Source organism: Nanorana parkeri, unplaced genomic scaffold, assembly GCF_000935625.1.
Source record: "Nanorana parkeri isolate BGI_ZX_2015 unplaced genomic scaffold, ASM93562v1 scaffold1878, whole genome shotgun sequence".
Taxonomy (NCBI): Eukaryota; Metazoa; Chordata; class Amphibia; order Anura; family Dicroglossidae; genus Nanorana; species Nanorana parkeri.
Window position 1 is genome coordinate 4,480 of NW_017308146.1, and position 22,604 is coordinate 27,083.

Here is a 22,604-nt window from a genome sequence, read left to right on the forward strand (position 1 = left end):
ATGTCAGAATAGTGAAAAAAAAAAAAAAAAAATGACCAACAGGTGAAAAATGTTGGCAAATATCGGGTTTTTTTTTTTTTAATGGTACTGCTAATTTTTGTGGACTATGAATAAAAAAAACAAAACAAAAAAAAAAACAATTCCCGACCTCGAGGATCGCTGGATTTTGCACTAAGTTAGGCAAAAAATCTGTAAAAAAAATGTTTAATTATAAAAAAAAAATGAAACCAACGAGAAAAAAACATTTTCTAAAACAATTTCTAGTAACGCAAAACAATTAATTCCTGGAAGAAACGTGGGGTTCCCTGTTGCAAGTGGTAAACATTTTTATTCTGACCTGGACGATTACGCAGATGATTTAAAGTAAACCGGAAAACTAAAAAAAAACTATTTTTAAAATTTTTGGTTAAAAAATTGGAAGAAAAAGTGGCGATTCCCTATTGTTGGGCGTCCTCTAATCCGTACCGGGAAGCATGTGAATAAAGTGAACGCAGGGCTCGTGGTCGCCCCTTGACCGGTCTCTGTGTTGGGGTTATGTACATTGACTGCTCTGCTGTCCCTTTTAAGGATAATGTAAAAAGTCTAGATAGTGCTTATCTTGTACCCCTTTAATATCTACCCTCTCCTCGTTACTGGCTACGGACATGCTGCAAACTCACATTCCACCTTCCGTGGACGTTCACAATATATTTACACAGAATTATATTTTGTCCTTTTTTTTTATCTGAACGTTTCGGCAGCTCTCTCTCGAGTCGTTCCAAGATGGCCCAACTCCGGCGCTTCCTCCACCCGGGACACACGCACGGGTGTCCTCCCCGCTGACCCTGGAAGGTCCTGATGGCGAGAGCTGGTGGGCCCACGTCAGGGGAAGGCCGGTGGCAGCGGACCTTTTCAGTGGAAGCCGGTTTTTTTTAGGTTAAAGAAAACAACGACGACAAAATTAAAAAAAAGAAAATCGACGACTGTCAAAATCCATCCTGGCTTCTCTTTTTTTTTGGCGGTTTCAGACACAAGTCCCTTGTCTGGTCGGCGGGTGCGGCTTCCGATTTCGCACACATGAGCTTTTATCCTTACAGTCCAATGACTTGTGTTGGGATATGTCTATCAATGCGCTTGCGATTGCCAGACCTGAAAGGAGAAAAAAAAAAAGGTTACAATGTAAAAAGGTAAAACAAAAACACACCACTACAAGGATTCTGGCCGATCCCTACTCTACCCAAAACTGAAAAAGAGCATTGGCTTTAGATACACATTGATGGAAACAATCCCTGAAACCGGTCTACAGAACCCTCTATAGACACAGCATCACAGGAGTCTTTCCACATGGCAACAATGAGCACTCAGACATGTTTAATTGGCCATAGAGAGATACAAAGTACCATCGTATATAAACATTGATCAGAGGGAGATAGAGAGATACAAAGTAACATTGTATATAAACATTGATCAGAGGGAGATAGAGAGATACAAAGTAACATTGTTTATAAACATTGATCAGAGGGGGAGATAGAGAGATACAAAGTAACATTGTTTATAAATTGATCAGAGGGAGATAGAGAGATACAAAGTAACATTGTTTATAAACATTGATCAGAGGGAGATAGAGAGATACAAAGTAACATCGTATATAAACATTGATCAGAGGGGGATAGAGAGATACAAAGTAACATTGAATCTCTCCCCCTGAACAATGTTTATACATAGTATTTGAGGTTGAATAAAGACACAGGTCAATCAAGTTCAACCTATATGTATGCGTGTGTATGATCCCCTGTGTGATCTTGTTTTTAAGTGTACCTGTACCCCTGCATGTTATGGTCTCTGAGGAAATTGTCAGAATGATTCGACACTCTCAGCTGATACCACTGCTTGTGGCAGCGAGTTCCAGACCCTAACTGAGGAGAAGCCCCGCGCCCCTTGTGCTTAAATCTTTTCTCCACCAATTTTAGGTGGTGGCCTCTAGTCTTTGTTATGGAGTTTACAGTAAAAAGTTGATAAACAAAGTAGCATTATTACTTTTGTATTTACTGTTTAATTCATCTACAGATCATAGTGCTGAGCTTCAATCTACATATGATTTCAGTTAAAGTAACGCAACAAGTTAAAAAAAAAAAGTATTTTTACATACATTGTTCCTCTAACCCCTTTATTAATCATTAGTTTACCTGAATGAGCTTATTATTTTCCTGATTTTTTTTTCATTCCAATAATATTTAAACTTTTTTCATTTAATTTGTTTTGTTCGGTAAATTTTCATTGTTGCCTTCAAAAAGAGTTCAATTGTAAATAACTTTGCAAAGCTTTGTACCAGAATAATAATAATAATATTATTCGCATCAAACCGACAGTAAAAATATTAGTTTTTAATTTAAATTTAGTCAAATTAGACAAAATCCACTTTTACTTTGTTTTGCCTAATAATGACATTATAAAAACATGTTTGCAAGACAATATCAACAAAAGAAAGCCTTGCTTTTTCCTAAATACAATGTATCTCTGATCTCCTAATAAAGAACCCCACAGGCATCAAACCAGGGATGGGACGTGAATAAAACCAGCAATGTAAAGGGAATTCGTTGTCATGGTCTGAGATAAACGGAGGGAAGGAGTAATTAGGCGACACATTCGTGCCCTAATTATTTCCCTAATTAAAATTTGTGTAGATTACGAAGGATGTGGGTTGTCAGACTCGAAGGAGATGAATCGATCTCCATCAGCACAGAAGTAATATAGTGCCGGTCCCAGGAATGGATCAGATGGGCGAGCGTCTTAAATCACTCTGTCACGGCATTCTGATTGAAAAGTGACAAATGCAATATCCTGGTCAGAAATTCATTTATTTCTATCATTCGCCAGCGCGGCCAGATATATAACCGCATATTCGCTTGACGCGCGCCGCATGCACAAAGCCGGCAGACAAACATCGCCCTTCTGTCCATCCCGCACCAATCTCTGCACTTCATTTCCAGAAATACAAGACCGCCTCTTTATTTCACCCTTCGTTATCGCTAACATATACTGCGTATGCTACCCCTGAGATCTAGACTTCTTTTATTTATCACCCCCCCAATCTTTCTTTACTGAGGTTCTGTTGTATTTTAGAGTTACACAGGCTGAAAAAAAAAGACGCTTTCCTCATTCAAACACTGAGGGCCCATTGACATTGTTGCGGTGCGTTAACACTCGTTATGGTGCCCATTAAAATGAAGGCACACTGCTCTACAATGGACTCTTCCTTAGTCTCACTGTTGCCTCATATCCTTGAGTTCATTCCTGAAGGGACTTAACTTACAGCCCTGACGAGGGGAGATTCCGTCGACCCCTGAAACGCGTTGGTTTTTGAAATCCTTGGTTAATACAAAGTCATTTGTGATAGCACCCCTGTTTTCTTTGACTGAATTCACTCGAGGTTTCTCCTTCAGTTTAGGAGTCCTTTGTTGTGTGGGAGCAGCCACACTGAATCAATTAAGTTCTACAAAGGAGAGTCCTTTCCAATGCTGGACAATGATAAGAAGAGATCCTAACACCTCTTATTTATATGTTCCTTTAAAACGTGAATGGCTGCCAATGGGCTGTGGTGTGTTGATGTGCTGCAATGCTTGTGTGTTGACTTATTGAGTGTGCAAGAAGCCCAATGTGACCAAGTTTACTATATGGACCAACATACATGGTGATCATGTCTCCCTTTTAAACCAGGGGTATCCCTACACCTTTCACTGCCTGAGGCCAGGAGGGGCTGGTGATGCATGGTCCCGGGGGATGGGGGTGGTGGTTGGCTGGCAGTTGTAAAGGGGAGCGCTGACGGTGCACAATAATGGGTTGGGGGAGGGGTGATGCATGGATGCTCTGGCTCCGTCCAGCATTCCCCCCCCCCCCTCCCCCCCCCCCCCCTAGCTTACTGACGTCACTGGTTGCCAGGAGCTGAGGAGGACACCAGGAGCATCCCTCTCTGGCAAACAGTGACGTCAGTAAGCTGGGGGGACACTTGACAGAGTGTCTACAGGTTGCTTGGAGCTCTTAGCAATCTGGGATGCTGTGGCCAGACAGGGGGCAGCAGGCACACCTACCTAGGGCTGCAACAACTAATCGACATAATCGATTATAATCGATTATTGAAAAAGTTGTCAACTTTTTCAATAATCGATTAATCGGCTTCTGATTGGTTGGCCCTGTTCACGGCTCCACACACGCTGCGCGTCACACCTCCTCCCCACCTCACGCTCGCCGCTGCCAGACCTGCCCGCATCCACGCTCCGCACCTCCTCCGCGCCTCACACTCACCGCCTGCCCAAATCCACGATCAACACTTTTTTTTTCTTTTTTACTTCCACCGCTCCAAGCTTGCTGCAATCTCAATACAAACTAGAAGTCTCATCACTGGAGCCATTTTTTAAAATGTATTTTTTATCCGATTAACCGATTAATCGAACTTAATAATCGGCTAACTAATCGATTTTGAAAATAATCGTTAGCTGCAGCTCTACACCTACCGCCCCCCTCGTATGAGCCAATGAGATGCTGCCTCATTAAAGGGATGGCCCTGCCCCTAACTCCTCTTCTCATGAGAGAACTTTGTACATGAGCAATGGAAGTCCGAGCTCTCTCTGAGTATATACGGCTCCGTCATTCATTTACTGCCACCGAAGCTGTACCCAGGATGGCACCATTCCCTCCAAATCACATCACTGAGACTACAATCCAGCAAATCATTGTCTGTACTCTAAACGGATCGTTACAATGTTGCAGATTGTATCCCACATTGATTTATTGTTACACAAGTTTTATAGTTTGCACGACACGTAGAGCTACTCCCAGCGATTCGGCATCAGTGGCGGCTGTATGAGGGATACAATCTGCAACACTGCAACTATGTATGTTCGGAGCGCAGACGGCGATTTGCTGGATTGTAGTCTCAGTGATGTGATTTGGAGGGAATGGTGCCATCCTGGGTACAGCTTCGTAGTAAATGAATGACGGAGCCGTATATATACTCAGAGAGAGCTCACTGACAGCGGACGTATAAAGTTCTCCCCCGAGAAGAGGAGATGTGATCACCGAGTATAACGGTCCATATAATAAACGTGGCGGGGAGCTGACACCGCGCCGACATTCTTCTCATTTGGCTGCGTCAGGGAGACATTGTTTGGAGGTTTCTCTTTTCTTTGGATACTTTGTACGTGTTTTATATCCTCTGGGGTCTGCGGCTCGTCTTCCTGTCCCCGCGATTCTATTAGTTTTGTGATCACCTTTTTGTTACCCTGTGAAATCCCAGCTACATATTATTTTATATTGTTTCTTGATTCCGTGGCAGATTTCACAGCAGATGGAAGCCGAATGTATGAAAAGTACGTTTATTAGGTCTGGACGGTTCCGCGGTGTCATCTATAGCAGTGCTTCTTAAAGTGTGGGCCGCAAGTGAACAGGGGGGTCGCGATCCGAGTCCCCGGCCAGGACCACCATCAGGGGGGTACAGCCGATACTTGTGTGAGGGGCCCAGATGGAGAGAGACACTGACCGAGGCTGGGGGGGAGAGAGAGACACCGACTTACGCTAGGGGAGGGGGGAGACACCGACCGACGTTGGGGTCCCTTAAAAATTTCCTCGGCCAAAAAGGGGTCACGAGTGGAGAAAGTTTAAGAAGGCCTGATCTATAGGAGCAGGGATGTATTTACATACTGTGCTGTCCTGGGCACACTTTGAAGGATGACGCCCTCCTGTACACGCTTTGCCCCCATCCTCCTGTCACGGGTTTATTTTAGGAAAAATGAAATATTGCCACAAATGTCCAGAGGTGGACAGGGTTCGGGTTATCACATTCTTGGTGCCCCCCTCACCCTGTCACTCTAGGCACTGGCCCGCGGTGTCTTATGAGAAATACATATGCACAAGAGGGGTTGGATGGTGATTTCCAAAACATGAATGCAGATAAATTTGCTACACTTTGTTACATTTTAAACCCATAATGTTTGCAACATGGTCTGTTGGTTTCATGGGCTTCCTGATCATGTGATTACTGTTATCGACTGTTCTAGTGATCACATGATCAGGATCCCGGCCTACCGCCTCCTGATCGTCATTCTGTGACCGGGAGCCATCGGTGACAGTGTGGGGGGTGCTCGGCACAAAGCAGTGATGCATATATGTGGCAGCACAGAATAAGACCCGCCTTCAGTTGCAAATCTCGATAAGTTGGCTATTGCTACACAAACAGGCTCCAGGAGCAGCTGCGTTGGGCCTCACAACCATGACAGGGCCCAGGGCAACTGCCCTATTTTTTTAAAGATGGCCCAACATTGACATGGCCCAATGTGTGGGGGAAATTGGGGATTCTAGGGCCTGATAGAGGGAGGACAGTCCGGGGGAATCTCAGGAAATAATGTATATTGAAGAGACGCAATGCAAATCACTCAGCAAAGAGGGAAAGTGACGGATTTCTTCTAATTAGCACTGAAATCTATGGTCACCCCCGCCTGACATCCACTTCCATTTGTATCCCATAAATCATCTTTGGTTGGCAGGGGGGCCATCGGAGACTCGTAGCAGAGGCTGAGACGTGATCCGGGTTCCCGAGGCTGACGCACGCCGTCTCGGGTTTCACACGTACTAAAAACAAATCTGCTCCCAGTCCCTTATGTAACCCGATCGCCGAGTTATAGAAAACGTAAGACTAATTAAGCAGCAGAAGATGATAAAATTGCCACTGATTAATTGGTCCCCATCGCCACCAGGGGCCGGATCAAATGACGGCGCGGCGTTCAGGGGAGACTCGCCATCCATTTATGAAACACAAAGCAATTTCTCTGCTGATTACTCTGGAAATGAAAAGCCACATGCAGCAGACGTGCTGAGTTTTTATTCCGCTTATTTTTATATCCGGAGAAAGAAAAATGAAGGTAAGAATGCTCCGAGGCGGCGAGGAAGAGGCACAAAGATGTGCGCGAGGCGCTTGTGACCTTCTGCCGCATCTGGAGGAAAGCAGAGAAATAATTCGCCCCCGGGATCAGGTGGTAATTCTATATCTGGAATGAATACCTTCCTGACCCCAAAATGGAACTGTGATTTCTCTCTGGATCGCTCCGCACCTTGGAAGTAAATTAACGGTGTAACCCTTGATACTTCCCGAATTGCACAATTCTCCCGTCCAGCTGCAAACGCAGATAACCTTCTGCGTCCGACCGCCTCGCGCTTTCTTATATTGCTCTCATCTCAAGTAGCCTTCAAGTAGGAGGCCAGCAGGACAGAGGAGCGGCCTGGACCTCCCAAGGAGGCCGAATCTCAGCTCAGGGGTTCACAGGCCTTACAAATTCTGAGATTTCATTGAACGGAACATTGTGTTCCCTCCTTACTGGGATGATCAGAAGTAGACTACTAATGAACACCCCCCTCCCCCCCCCCCTGTGGTATAGGCCGATAATCAATGACAGCCAGATAATGCAGAGAAATAGAACAAAGCTCCAAATCGCTTCCAAAGCCCACAATCAGACCAACCCGACCAGAACCCTCGATAATCACCTGCAGAAATAATCAGCCCAATGTTCATTCATGTAAGAAACATCATTCACATGAAAGACGATTGCTGCCAGAAAAAAAAACGGTCTGCAGGTGAAAGATTTTCCCACGGGTTACTTTATTTCTATTTTGGATTATAAGTAAAGACAATACTATACAAGGAGGCAGCAGAACCGCTATAGTGTGTCTGTGAAGGTTCTCATTCATCCGGGTCATAGTATATCTGTTATCAAAGCAACTGGACTTTCTGTGCTTTTTTTGAAGACGTTTCGCTGGTCATCTGACTAGAATGCCGACTTGAGAAAGCTGGTCGGATGACCAACGAAAAACATCAACAAGAAGAGTACAGCAAGTCCAGATGCCGTGACGTATGTTTTACAGATAATCCCTGGTTAGGTTTATATTGCACCACAAAGACATATCCAAGAAGCGCCGGCACTTGTTCAATGAGCTCACTGGCTCTGGCGAGGATTCTCATGTAAAACCAGACTCCCCTTCAGTGGTCACCCAGAATGTTGATCATAATGTATAAACACAACAGGAGCGCCAGACAGAATGACGGACGAGGAGAGTGCCAAAAGCAAAACAGACAAAGTCCAGATTTCATTTTATTTAGATTCTTATACCATAAAAATGTAACAAAGGGTTCCCCCTCCATCAGGGGCGACCTTCCATCTTTCATGATTTTCCTTTTTTGGTTAAACTAGAGAAGGATTTTAATGACCGACGTGTTTTTATTGCTGTCTTTGTCCCCGTCTGGGAGGAATTTAACCTCACTTCTTATCCTAATGATCACACAGAATGTAAAAGAATCATCCCAGTGAGGACACATACAGCAGCAAAAAAATCTCAGCTTTCCTTACATGGAGAGATTTTACTCACATCCTGTTTTGGCGACAACACAGGAAGTGAGCACAAATCTCCACAATGGCTACAAAATCCTGGCAGAGGTTGTAGCCTTCCTCCACTCTGTCAGACACTAATAAAAGGTTTTATCTTGACTTTATATATATATATATAAAATTATGTTTATAAACAATGTTACTTTGTATCTCTCCATCTCCCCCTCTGATCAATGTTTATAGACAATGTTACTTTGTATCTCTCTATCTCCCTCTGATCAATGTTTATAGACAATGTTACTTTGTATCTCTCTATCTCCCTCTGATCAATGTTTATAGACAATGTTACTTTGTATCTCTCTATCTCCCTCTGATCAATGTTTATAGACAATGTTACTTTGTATCTCTCTATCTCCCTCTGATCAATGTTTATAGACAATGTTACTTTGTATCTCTCTATCTCCCTCTGATCAATGTTTATAGACAATGTTACTTTGTATCTCTCTATCTCCCTCTGATCAATGTTTATAGACAATGTTACTTTGTATCTCTCTATCTCCCTCTGATCAATGTTTATAGACAATGTTACTTTGTATCTCTCTATCTCCCTCTGATCAATGTTTATAGACAATGTTACTTTGTATCTCTCTATCTCCCTCTGATCAATGTTTATAGACAATGTTACTTTGTATCTCTCTATCTCCCTCTGATCAATGTTTATAGACAATGTTACTTTGTATCTCTCTATCTCCCTCTGATCAATGTTTATAGACAATGTTACTTTGTATCTCTCTATCTCCCTCTGATCAATGTTTATAGACAATGTTACTTTGTATCTCTCTATCTCCCTCTGATCAATGTTTATAGACAATGTTACTTTGTATCTCTCTATCTCCCTCTGATCAATGTTTAGAAACAACGTGTCACAGTTTATTTCTGCACCTCCTGTATTTACACAGCAATTCCGAGTTGCGGGGGAAGAAGGATGGAGGGGGGCTACAACATGCTGTGTACTTCAATATCTCAGTGATGTTTTTTGGGGTGTGTGTATCACCTCCAGTGTCCACAACTGGTAAAGTGGATAGGTGGGGGTGGAGGGGGGATGATGAGCGACCAGCGGTTCCAGCTAATACCACGATTGGATGAGGTGTTTAAACCTGTCTGATCAATTCTCTCCTCTTGAGTCTTTGACTGGCGGGAGTTTTCTGCTGCCAAAACATGAAACTGTCTTCTGGGCAGCAAATGATTGAGAAACAATCGATGTAGAATTAGGTTGTGTTTAGAGATGATGAAAGAGTTTTAATTGCAATCTTTTTTTCTTCCAGTAAAGATAATTTTTTCAATATGTCAATCTTTACAATAAAATGATTTCTTTCTACTCTTTCCAAACATTGCACGGGCCTCATCTGCACGCCCCGGACGCTCCTGGCGACCGGTCTGATTAAAGTGCATTTGCCAAAATTACTATTATTTGTTTTTGTATCTCTTTACTTACTGATAACGAAGCGGAAAATGAAAGTTACACACAACATCTGCTCCGTCCTGTACCATGCAGGAGGATGACTATGTGAGACGATAATTAAATGAGGGGGAAGGGGGGGCATCTCTATGCTCGTCCTTCATATCCCTTCAATAGAGTTATATCTGTTTAGGAGAACTCCCCTTAAAAACATATAAAACTAGAACAGCATTTTTCAGCCAAGATCCAGGAACACCATAAAACAGCAAGCAGGCCAATCCATTTGTAATGAGCAAGGGACATGAGGGGGTCCAATTCACTACAAGGGCACACTAACATGCAGCACTCAAGGGGGACAATCACCCCGTTTCCCACTTTGGGAACTAGCACTAACATTCGACTTATGGTGACTATATCATTAACATATTATAAATATATGAACATTTGTCATTCATTTTGATAAATTATAATACTATTTGCAAAGTCAAATTTAGATCTCCCCAAGTTGAAAAAACAACTCAAAATTTGCGCCGCTAGTGTGGTAGGAGGGAGTTGGCGGGTGGTTCACACCCACGTTCGGCTCCCCAACGAACTTACAGGACATCCCCCAGGAGAAACAGGGGTCTTGGGTGGGTTAATTACTACGAATATGCAAATCACATCTGTCAAATCCACCAATTAAAACACAAGTTTAAAATTTTTATTGGAATATGCAACTTAAGACAGGGACGATAATGCTTTGCAGGTACAAAATCAAGTCTCCCTAACTTTCAAGGGGAGTGTAAATGGCTAGGACCGAGATGAAATTTGGCTGTAAGGCTCCTCCCAAGGTAGGAGCTGTTCTTGCATTGATCAGTGTGCAGGAGGGTCTGGTAGGCCCCCAGTTCCTCCTCATTTTAGTGGGACTGTATGGGCATGGGCTGGAAAGGCAGAGCGTCTAGTGCCAAATACCACCCAGGAGGGGTGACCTGGGGGTGCCTTAGTTTGGAACCCAACTAGTGCAGTGAAGGATGTGTGGTCATTAGGTTCCTTCCTTCCCATGAAGCGGGAGTCTCTCTTCGGGAGAGCCCCCAATCTAGTGGTCAGCCTCAGCTGACCATGAGGAATGGGTCTGCCTGGTTTTAGAAAGACGGATGACGAGTGCCTTGCTCTTCTCAGGTGCCTTGCGTCCCAAGGGGGCAGAGAAGGGCCCTATGTCTTCGGGAGACGGACCATTATGGGCACACCCTTGTTCACTCATTTGTGTGTTTCACGTGCACTTTTTTTGGTGTTCAATTGTATGCCATCAAACATTTCTGGCCTTATGGTAGGGATGGCTGGCTGCAGGGTATCCTGCCTGAGTTGATGAGGATCCCAAAGTATTCTAGCCATGGGAAGAATGGTGGAAGCCCCGTATAATGGGCACAGCAGTTGCACAGCCCCCGGATCTTAGGCTATAGAGTCCCCAAGAGATACAAACTGTCAGGATTGGACATTTAACTTTTGGCATCCAACACCAAAGTATCGCTTTAGGGTAGAATGAGCAATACAATTCCTAAGATCTACTTCCTCACGTGAACACAGAAAAGCCGGCGGAACGTTTCAATACTGAATTATATTTCCAGACAAAGTTATAATAGAGAAGATGAAGTCAGCCGTCTGACTCACAAGTCGTGTATTTTCCTGAATGAGCAGTGACGCCGCAGCTCGCCTGGTGAACAATGGCGGTAAAATGATCCTCTAGGAGTGGAATCTGCTGATCGGGAGGACAATACGAGGTTTGATACTGGAGGCTGGCGGTCAGGCTTGTTGTAAGATTGGGAAATAATCCAAAAGGACAGAATGAGGGGGTGCAGGAGGCCAATCAGCCATCATTGAGGCTGATACAGAACCAGTGATGAACAGGGAAATCTGACTGGCTGCTGCGTCTATCACTTTCCACATGTGTATGATTTTATACCCACGTTCGGCTCCCCAACGAACTTACAGGACATCCCCAGGAGAAACAGGGGTCTTGGGTGGGTTAATTACTACGAGTATGCAAATCACATGATTTTATCAACTTCCCTTCCTATGCAGAGATGCCATTAGTCCCGGATTTGCAGGGACAGTCCCACATCTTATTCCTCAATCAAGTCTGTGAAGGTTTTCATTTATCTAGGTCGTGGTATAGCTATTAGTCGTTGTCACATTCAGCTGGACTCATTTTGTGCTACCTGTGTGAATATAAATCATGGGGTATGTCCCCGACAATCATTAGAACTAAAGAATCGCTTCTCGGCCTATTGGCTAAGATCAAGTGTAATATCCGTTCTTATCAGTTTTCAGGGAAGAAAGGCATCGACCCACCGGACGGGGAAGATGCTCGGTATTCCCTGATGTGATAGGTGGGTACTGGAGGGGTTTCCTTTCCTCCTGGGTTGATTCTGGTCCGGTTATGCCGGGCTTGTCCCCAGTTGTAGGCAGGAGGCTCTGAAGGTGCTAATGCCTCCTGAGGGAATGGGTGCGAAGCTTGGTCTGGCTGGAGGGTTGGGGGCGGCAGAGCCCGTGGTGTTGTGCCCCCTGGGGGTGGCGTCCCAGGGGTGCTTAGGAAGTCAAACTAGAAAAAATGGTACATGCATGAATCTATAACTGGCCTTTATAGCAGGGCGCACATTGGGAAGGCTTACAACAATACAAAACACAAGAATTCCCCAACCTCAACCTGCCAGCCGGCCTGCAACCAAACAAGTAGCCCTGTCAACAGTATGCGTTAAAATCAGAGGTTTTAGTTGCACAAACTTTTGGCCAAAAATATGTAGAAGCCGCACCGCCGCGCCAAGGCACCTCTGCAAAGTGTGGTCCTAACTCTATGTATCCGAGTCTCCAAGTGTGAGCATATTAATGAAGTTGATAAATTACATGCAGGTGTACCTGGAGGTAGCCAACTCCTCCTAATAAGGTGCAGGGACGCACTGGAGGCCCAGCAACCAAAAATGCACGCTGGGACCCCCAGTGCGTCCCCCAAACCAAAAATAGTCAAACTAGAAAAAATGGTACATGCATGAATCTATAACCGGCCCTTATAGCAGGGCGCTCATTGGGAAGGCGTCCAGTGCGTCCCTGCACCTTATTAGGAGTTGGCTACCTCCAGGTACACCTGCATGTAATTTATCAACTTCATTAATATGCTCACACTTGGAGACTCGGATACATAGAGTTAGGACCACACTTTGCAGAGGTGCCTTGGCGGTGCGGCTTCTACATATTTTTGGCCAAAAGTTTGTGCAACTAAAACCTCTGATTTTAACGCATACTGTTGACAGGGTTACTTGTTTGGTTGCAGGCCGGCTGGCAGGTTGAGGCTGGGGAATTTTTGTGTTTTGTAGTGCTCAGGAAGTCACTTGGGTGTGGGACCCCACATTGACTCACTGATCACTTGGTCACACACCACCTTGCAGTTTTCTGCACAACGACTCTTGGACAGGCCTTATGGCTAGTCCGGGGCAATATTTTTGCACTCCGGCCCCTAGGGCCCGTCAGCGTGGTGCACTGGCACTTATTATTTATAGCACTCTATGCACGATTGGCCTTTTTTTGGCATTGACCCACAGATGCTGATGGTGCAGGTTTCTTCGCGGCCTATTCCCGACGATGGGAGGAGATACTGTGTGCATGGAGGAATCTCCCGCTGGGCTAAGCTTCAGGATCTGGCTAGTCGGCCCCCCGCTGGATGATTGGATGCCAGCATTGTTCAGGTGTTTGGACAGTCGGCGGGGCCGACTAGCTAGTTACTGAAGCTTTGCCTTTCGGGAGATTCCTCAATGCACACAGTGTAGCGTAGATGGAGGAATCTGTTGCAATTTTTCTATCTGATCATAGAAAGTCTGCAGATCATCTCTAGGTGTGTGGCAGCTTTACGATCCCACATTACAATCTGACCATACAGTTTTTGTACAATCAACTTTAGATCTAGCAAAACTATATAATATGAGGACCGATCTTGTTTATACAATCAGTCCGCATCCAATCAGGCAGATTCTTGCAATGCATAGTTGTTGATAAATCTAAAGGAAATTGTAGTGCGTGCGTGCGAGCTTTAGACTCTGTCAGATTGTTATTGCTGTCTGTGTGCTGCTGGGGAGACTCACCCTCTCTATGTGTCCTGGACACCATTGTTGCTAAAACATATAAAATCCAAAATTTTGAGCCGTCACCAAACCATGAATAGGAGGGGAACCTGTAATTGGGGATCCAGTGACACTGAGGAGGAAAGTTCTCTTATTTTTTAAATGTTTCATTTCCTGTTGTAGAATGAAGGGAAGGGACAGGAGTTTGACCCTTGACCCGCAGATATTTGTCACCTTCGCTTTCACATCTGAAAACATTCACAGTCGGTGAATCTTTCCGGGAGAAACAAATGTAACAAATAAATACAGTAAAAACAACAAAATCTATAAACCGGGTGACTGGATACCCCGCTCATCCTTCATCGTTTCTTTCTCTCATTTGTTTCAATGTAACAGGATTTTGGTGTCTTTGTTGCACTTTATAGGATCTGTCAGCCCGTCAAGTTTTTGCCTTTATTTCGTTTCCTCATCTCACATTAAACTTTTATCAACGGAGAGGAAAAGCGGGAGATATTCTTCTGTTATGTCGCTGATTTTATTAAGTGATATTAAAACCCGGAGTTTCTTAGTTGGTTTCATTTACAACACAGGAAGGACGGGGGGGGCGGGGGTATACGAAAGTCTATAGACTGGAGGATCTAATCCTGAGAAGAAAAAGTTATATACTGCAGCTTGCGGGACCCGCGGTCTGGTCACATCTCTGCGCACATTCCCGCGTCATGCGAGAGCACGTATGGGGTTGTCTTATTTTTTTAATGGCACCCCAACACACCCAGCAAAAGAAAACCGCTCCATACACTATTGATCTCCCTTACCCGGGTGCTGTCCACGCTCCAAAACATCAATGCATAAGCAAGAAGAGCTGAACACCGCTATTTGTACACTTTAATCCATAAGCATCCGGCATCCACTATGATAGGGATCCCCGCCTACAACTGATGCGTTTCACTCTTACGGCCTTAGTGGTAGATCTCTACAAGTAAGCCTGCAAGGGTGAAACGCATCAGTTGTGGGTGGGGGATCCCTATCATAGTGGATGCCGGTTGCTTATGGATTAAAGTGTACAAATAGCGGTGCGCAGCTTTTCTTCCTTATACACCTAGCCAGCGCACGTGCATTGACTTACACCACAACGAATGGTAACTTACAGCCATGCATTGTGATTTGACACAATGTAAAACAAGGGCTCGTGCACTTCTTTGTTACGATTTGAACGAGCTGCCCTACCAAAAAGCATGGTAACGTGTATACAAATGCACTGCAATGCGCGTTGCATCACACTAGTGATTCTTTGAGGCTAATTACATTTATTTTCACCTGGTGATCCTGCCAGTGACGCACTTCCCGTCCTAGGATGACAACACTCACTTCATTGCACTGTATCTATAGAGGAGCAATACTTGTGTCACCCGAGGACAAGACTGCAAAACACCCCCTCTTCTCCATAACATAGGAAGGAAGGTGTGTAGTAGTTTATTTCTGTACTTATTGAACAGATATAACAAAACACTTTCAATGGAATAAAAGAGAAGAGAAGTTCAATGTTGGGGGTTTTATATACGTTTTAATTAAAACTCCTCAGCTAACTCTCCGGCCAATGAACGGAGCGCGACGGGCTGCCGCTCGTTAGCAGAAAGCGCTTTATATGAAGAATCCGCTGCCACACAATAGAAATTTTATGCAGAATCCCCACAAAATAAAGCAGTTTATAGAAATTTATACGACCGCATCAGCTCGGGGAAATTTGATGTGTTTTATACAGTATCTGAGCAATAAAACCTCAGGATTGTTGACAAATTCTGCAGACTCGTGCCGGGCGACATCCCCCCCCCCCTTTTTTTTTCTTCTCCCTTTGCTTTGCCTAATGGGAAACCGAACGGGTTTGAACAGCCGCTCGAACGCCGACAGCCTCATCATAAAATTACTGGTGTGTGCGTTCAGCAATTAATAAGCAAAATCATAAAACAATGGCGCATGGCAGCGGGACGGCTCCGGGTGTCTCTTCTTTCTGGGATGGATGCAGAACACTGTACGCCTGGATCCCGCTAGAGACTCCGCAGGACGGCCGCGCGCTGTCTGGATTCCGCGGGGGGCGCTGTATATTTTTCATAAGGCCGCTAACTTTTTTGCTCGTTGAGTGCGAAAGGTTAGTAAGAGGTCATTAAAGGGATGCTAGGCTGGGAAATGTGCTTTGCTTCATTGTGTCTATTACATCGGAAGATACACAACAGAACCGGTTATACATTTCTGTCTGTATGATATCCGAGTAAACCCGACACTGCGTCTGCTTTCCTTTTCCTGTCCTACTGACATTTACAGCGTTGTCACCTCCTCCATCACGCTATATGCAGGATGATCTACTGTGAGAGGAATACTCCAACATATACATACAAAAACATATAAATACAATATATCATTTCTTTAGAATGGGCCCCCAACACAAGACAAAAGAGTATTTGGTTTGATACCCCAAACTGACCGACTTATGTAACCCAATGGCTTCTTATGTCTTATCTAAGACTCCAAGATTAGTTTTTCCCCCAGTAGTTTGTGTCTCTGCCCCTCCCACAATGGTGAGATTCCCTCCAGTAGTTTGTGTCTCTGCCCCTCCCACAATGGTGAGATTCCCTCCAGTAGTTTGTGTCTCTGCCCCTCCCACAATGGTGAGATTCCCTCCAGTAGTTTGTGTCTCTGCCCCTCCCACAATGGTGAGATTCCCTCCAGTAGTTTGTGTCTCTGCCCCTCCCACAATGGTGAGATTCCCTCCAGTAGTTTGTGTCTCTGCCCCTCCCACAATGGTGAGATTCCCTCCAGTAGTTTGTGTCTCTGCCCCTCCCACAATGGTGAGATTCCCTCCAGTAGTTTGTGTCTCTGCCCCTCCCACAATGGTGAGATTCCCTCCAGTAGTTTGTGTCTCTGCCCCTCCCACAATGGTGAGATTCCCTCCAGTAGTTTGTGTCTCTGCCCCTCCCACAATGGTGAGATTCCCTCCAGTAGTTTGTGTCTCTGCCCCTCCCACAATGGTGAGATTCCCTCCAGTAGTTTGTGTCTCTGCCCCTCCCACAATGGTGAGATTCCCTCCAGTAGTTTGTGTCTCTGCCCCTCCCACAATGGTGAGATTCCCTCCAGTAGTTTGTGTCTCTGCCCCTCCCACAATGGTGAGATTCCCTCCAGTAGTTTGTGTCTCTGCCCCTCCCACAATGGTGAGATTCCCTCCAGTAGTTTGTGTCTCTGCCCCTCCCACAATGGTGAGATTTCCCCCCAGTAGTTTGTGTCTTTGCCCCTCCCACAATAATGAGATTCCCCCCCAGTAATTTGTGTCTCTGCCCCTCCCACAATGTTGAGATTCCCCCCAGTAGTTTGTGTCTCTGCCCCTCCCACAATGGTGAGATTTCCCCCAGTAATTAGTATTTTTGCCCCTCCCACAACACCATATTTATAGTTTCCCCCCCAACTAGAATTAACAAGTATCTGTTTTCTATAGTACAGGAATCCATCAGGGAGGGTGACACCCTTACTTGGCTTTGTAATGACATTGGCAGTTGGGTGGAGATGGGAATTTCGGTCAATAGGTCTCTGAAATCGCTGAAAGATATAAGAAACTTCCTAGTAGTAGTAACTTTATTCAACCTCAAATACTATGTAACTATGTAACTATGTATCTCTCCATAGCTGTGGAATCTGGAGACTGACCCTTCCAGTCATCACCCTGACCTGATCTTGGCCCACATGTAGTCAGATAAGTTGCTCAGACTCCTCCATGCCGAACATCTTCCATTTAAGCTCCTTTAGTGCTCACATAACCGGAGCCGATAGAACCCAAATTCTGCTCATCATAAAGCGGATTCTCAGTTTGAACGCCAAGCGTTTGTAAAGGTTTCATATTTCATATTAAGCCCGTGGATCGTGCATCGAACACCCAAAAAGTGAGCCAAAAAAGTGCACGTTGTGACGGACCGACTGGGTACCTCCGTCATAAATTAGCTTCCTCTCCGCTGGAACCCGAATTCCAGTGTCCTCAGCCCAAACCTGCCCAATTATTGGACAGAACCAATGTATTAGGACAGAACGCTGAACTCCTCATCCGTCAGACAACACCAATGTTGAGGTGGAAACCAAGATCTGGTTTATTGAAGACCAGCTCAGTATATATACAGTTCAAGAAGTCTAAACACATAACGCAATCACACATGAACAGCATGCAAACAGACACCCCCTCCCCCTCCCCGATGCCTTAATGAATGAATAGGGAGAGGAGGAGACACATGTGATGGGATTATCTCCTGAGTGTATCATAGTGTGATTTACTCATCTACACCCGGAGTCAGCTACTCCTAGAATCAGCCATCCTAATACCATCATAAACACAATACAACAAAGGGACCAATATACTGTAACAGTTCAATGTCCAGAATTATCCCCCTTCAGTGCTCCTGGAGTCACAGCCTGTACCTATAATACACACAGGGCCATCCCAATGTAATGCCGGGGAACATGTACAGTACATCCCTCCACACATAAACCTGGTACAATGGTTCATTGTAACCCCAAGAGGTCCGAGGGGGGTCTCCATAGTTCTGGGTCCATAGTCAGTAGGAAGGAGGCTAGCCCTCAGGCTCCTCCAACAGCACCAGTGACGGTTCAGTCCGTCACACACGTGACCACACACAAAAAAGTGCACAGAAGGGGTGCATCTCCCGAAGAAACAGGGCCCATGCCTGACCCACCCCCGGGGCACAAGGCTCCTGACAGGGGCAAGGCACTCGTGTCCACCTGGCCGAAACCAGGCGAACCCATTCGTCGCGGTCAGCCGAAGTGAACCACCGAGTACAAGGTTGCTGGCTCCCCCGAAGGGAGACCCTCGATTGATGGAAGGAAGGAACCTAAGGGCCACACATCCTGCCCCCTAGACTTCATGGTAGGCCTGAAGACCCGCACCCTCGCACCCAAGAGGCGATGTGCAACAGAAGCAAAAAGGTGTCGTGGCCAATGTGCCGTTCACACAGTGGGGTCCCAAACCCATAGTGCTACTCAAGCACCCCAGGGTCGCCACTCCCAGGGGGCGCTAAACACATAAGGCTTCGTGCCTTCCCAGCCCATGGTAGACCCGTCCAAATCAGGAGGAATTGGGCCCTGCCAGATCCCAACTAAACACATAACGCAATCACACATGAACAGCATGCAAACAGACACCCCCTCCCCCTCCCCGATGCCTTAATGAATGAATAGGGAGAGGAGGAGACACATGTGATGGGATTATCTCCTGAGTGTATCATAGTGTGATTTACTCATCTACACCCGGAGTCAGCTACTCCTAGAATCAGCCATCCTAATACCATCATAAACACAATACAACAAAGGGACCAATATACTGTAACAGTTCAATGTCCAGAATTATCCCCCTTCAGTGCTCCTGGAGTCACAGCCTGTACCTATAATACACACAGGGCCATCCCAATGTAATGCCGGGGAACATGTACAGTACATCCCTCCACACATAAACCTGGTACAATGGTTCATTGTAACCCCAAGAGGTCCGAGGGGGGTCTCCATAGTTCTGGGTCCATAGTCAGTAGGAAGGAGGCTAGCCCTCAGGCTCCTCCAACAGCACCAGTGACGGTTCAGTCCGTCACACACGTGACCACACACAAAAAAGTGCACAGAAGGGGTGCATCTCCCGAAGAAACAGGGCCCATGCCTGACCCACCCCCGGGGCACAAGGCTCCTGACAGGGGCAAGGCACTCGTGTCCACCTGGCCGAAACCAGGCGAACCCATTCGTCGCGGTCAGCCGAAGTGAACCACCGAGTACAAGGTTGCTGGCTCCCCCGAAGGGAGACCCTCGATTGATGGAAGGAAGGAACCTAAGGGCCACACATCCTGCCCCCTAGACTTCATGGTAGGCCTGAAGACCCGCACCCTCGCACCCAAGAGGCGATGTGCAACAGAAGCAAAAAGGTGTCGTGGCCAATGTGCCGTTCACACAGTGGGGTCCCAAACCCATAGTGCTACTCAAGCACCCCAGGGTCGCCACTCCCAGGGGGCGCTAAACACATAAGGCTTCGTGCCTTCCCAGCCCATGGTAGACCCGTCCAAATCAGGAGGAATTGGGCCCTGCCAGATCCCAGCACCCGAGAAGTACTCCCGATCTCCACTCTTACGTGAGTGGACGCTTAATTCGGTTCCCTTCCCATAGCCAAGACCCTTTAGGACCCCCATCACTCAGGCAGGGTACTCAGATTCCAGCCATAGAAGCCATAAGGCCAGTCCTGCACACTGATAACAACGGATACTACACTTGATATTAGCCAAAAGGCCGAGAAGCGATTCTTTAGTTCTAATGAGTGTCAGGAACATACCCCATGATTTAAATTCACACAGGTAGCATAGTCCCTATCAAACATTTCCAACATTACAGAATGAGTCCAGCTGAATGTGACAACGACTAATAGCTATACCACGACCTGGATAAATGAAAACCTTCACAGACATATCCCAGGATAATAGGTCTACACCCATACAACTTGTGTCCTGCTCGTAGCTACAGAGCTTACTATCTTTTGGTTCTTCACTTGTGGCCTGACTTCCCTTCTGTTGGGTTCTCTCACCACCTGACACTATCATGTCTTTGATAAAGTCCTTCAGAAGAAGCAAGGTTATCACAATGACCCAACCCTAGCCTCCTCCCAGCCTTACCTTTCACCAGTCTCCTTCTCATACAAAGCCGCATGTAATATGTGACGAGCTCAGCATTTCCTTCACCAATGTATATTGTTGAAACTCTTCTTCATGGGTTGGGTTAGTACGCTTGTACTTCCTCATAAGGAAAAACTTTGACCTATCATTTACATATTTTCCCGAAATACACCAAATAGAAAAAGGTAAACTCATCTCCAGCTAAACTTTTGGTTAGAGTGAGGACACCAAACATTCCTAGGTAAGATTCTTATATCTCGTGGACTTCAGAACCAAACTCTACCTGCCATAGATCCTGGTTTGGTTCCGGCACACCTTGCAAGTTCCGGTTGTCTTTTGTTCCACTCTCCAGAACATAAAACAAATTCCAAATCCAACAGGAGTGTGAGACCCCTTCATGATGGTATTAGCCATAAACATGGGCTTAGGTGTATCTGGTGTTACCCAAGGAGCCAACTATGGTCCCGTGAACTGATGTTGTCACAATCCGGGATCAGGCTCGGAGTCCAGTAGCTGAAGCAGCAGGAAACGTCGTAGTATAACAGGCCGGGTTCGGTACACAAGCAGGGGGTAGTAGTGGAGTAGCAGGCAGAAGCGTAGTCAGAGATCAATCCGAGGTCAGCAGCCAAAAGGTATCGGGTATGAAGCAGAAGACGATGAGAGTAGTCGGTGATTCAGCAGCCAAAGGTCGGTACACGGGTAGCAGTATGAGCGGATTGTATCACAGAGGGAGCAGGAAGCAAGATAATGGCAGGAGCACAATAATCTGGCAAACAGGAAGTGGAGAGACGTGGCTTAAATAGGAAGTTCAAGGGAGGAGCAACGAGTTCAGAGTTCAGCAGAAACTAGGTTAAACTGAGGATTACACAGGAGATCAGGCAAGGAGCTATCCACAGTTCTAAGGTGGCTCTGCAGGTAGAACCACCGCCAGCTACAGCAGAGGTTCTGGGTTCAGATCCGTTTCCTGACAGATGGTCATCTCATGTCTATGGAAATCTTTTCCTGAAACTGACAAATAATGAGGATTGTTCTGTCACAATATCTACTACCACGTCACAGAGATAACTACACCCAACCTATATTGCACGGCACCCACATGTGCCGCCATACGCACTTGCATCATGCGGAGGAATTTTATCTAACCATTGATGATTGAATTCTTCATTGTATGCCCCCATACAATGTAATCTGTATCACACCTGAAAGTAACGTTTCTTTATCCCGTCACGCCCCTCTCCATCAGGCAGCAAATGTCACAATAACAATAGCTCCTGGAACGCCGGATGATGGTGTTTTATTGGTTCGGTTGCTATAGAAACCTTCAGAAAATAAGTGCTGAACTACTAGTCAGTAAAGGTTAATTGAAGTCTAATTACCGGTATGCTCCGGCTGGAAAGCTGTTAGCACCTCGTCTACTAACACTGTTATTTTCTTTGTCATTTAATGAAGCTTCCAAACAAAAGCAAAGTTGAGCGAACAATCCCGTAGAAGCCACTAACTGAGACATCCACCCTCAATTATCGCCGCGCCTCTCCCGCTTCAAACCGTGATGAAAACGATTCCACCAGCCTACATTTAGCAGCTGATGGAGGGATTGCAGATAGGCGGGAATAAGCTGCTTTGTGCCGTACTATGAAAGACGCCATTCGCCTAACTGAGATACTGTAGCAGAATTAATGAAACCAAGCACCCGGCTGTGAGGGAAATCTAGACATATGTGGCAGGATCATCTAAAAGTCTATCTCCAACCAAAACATTCATGTTTAGCTTTGTAGGGAGTGACAACTTTCTATTTTTCAAGTCTAGATAAGGATATAGGGTGTTGGGACAGTTGGTTCTAACAGGTGTTCCAACTGGAGAAGAGCGTCCAAGATGGCCAAAGGACCAGACAGTAAATCGGGGAGACTGGTGTCTACCATCATCCCTTATCTCTTCTCTAGCACCAGAAGCAACTCCACTACCTGTGGTACCTTCCTTGGCTGTATGACTAAGGACAAGGGATCTCTCAGCA

General features: G+C 45.7%; 1 long non-coding RNA gene across 1 annotated transcript in view; it reads right to left on the reverse strand.

Moving 5' to 3' along the window:
• Positions 1–565: 565 nt before the first annotated feature.
• The window catches only part of LOC108800009, a 32,933-nt gene continuing 10,894 nt past the window's right edge, over positions 566–22,604 (reverse strand). The window contains exon 2 of the long non-coding RNA XR_001942063.1: positions 566–1,128. This is a non-coding gene — a long non-coding RNA (uncharacterized LOC108800009). The remainder of the gene's footprint in view (positions 1,129–22,604) is intronic.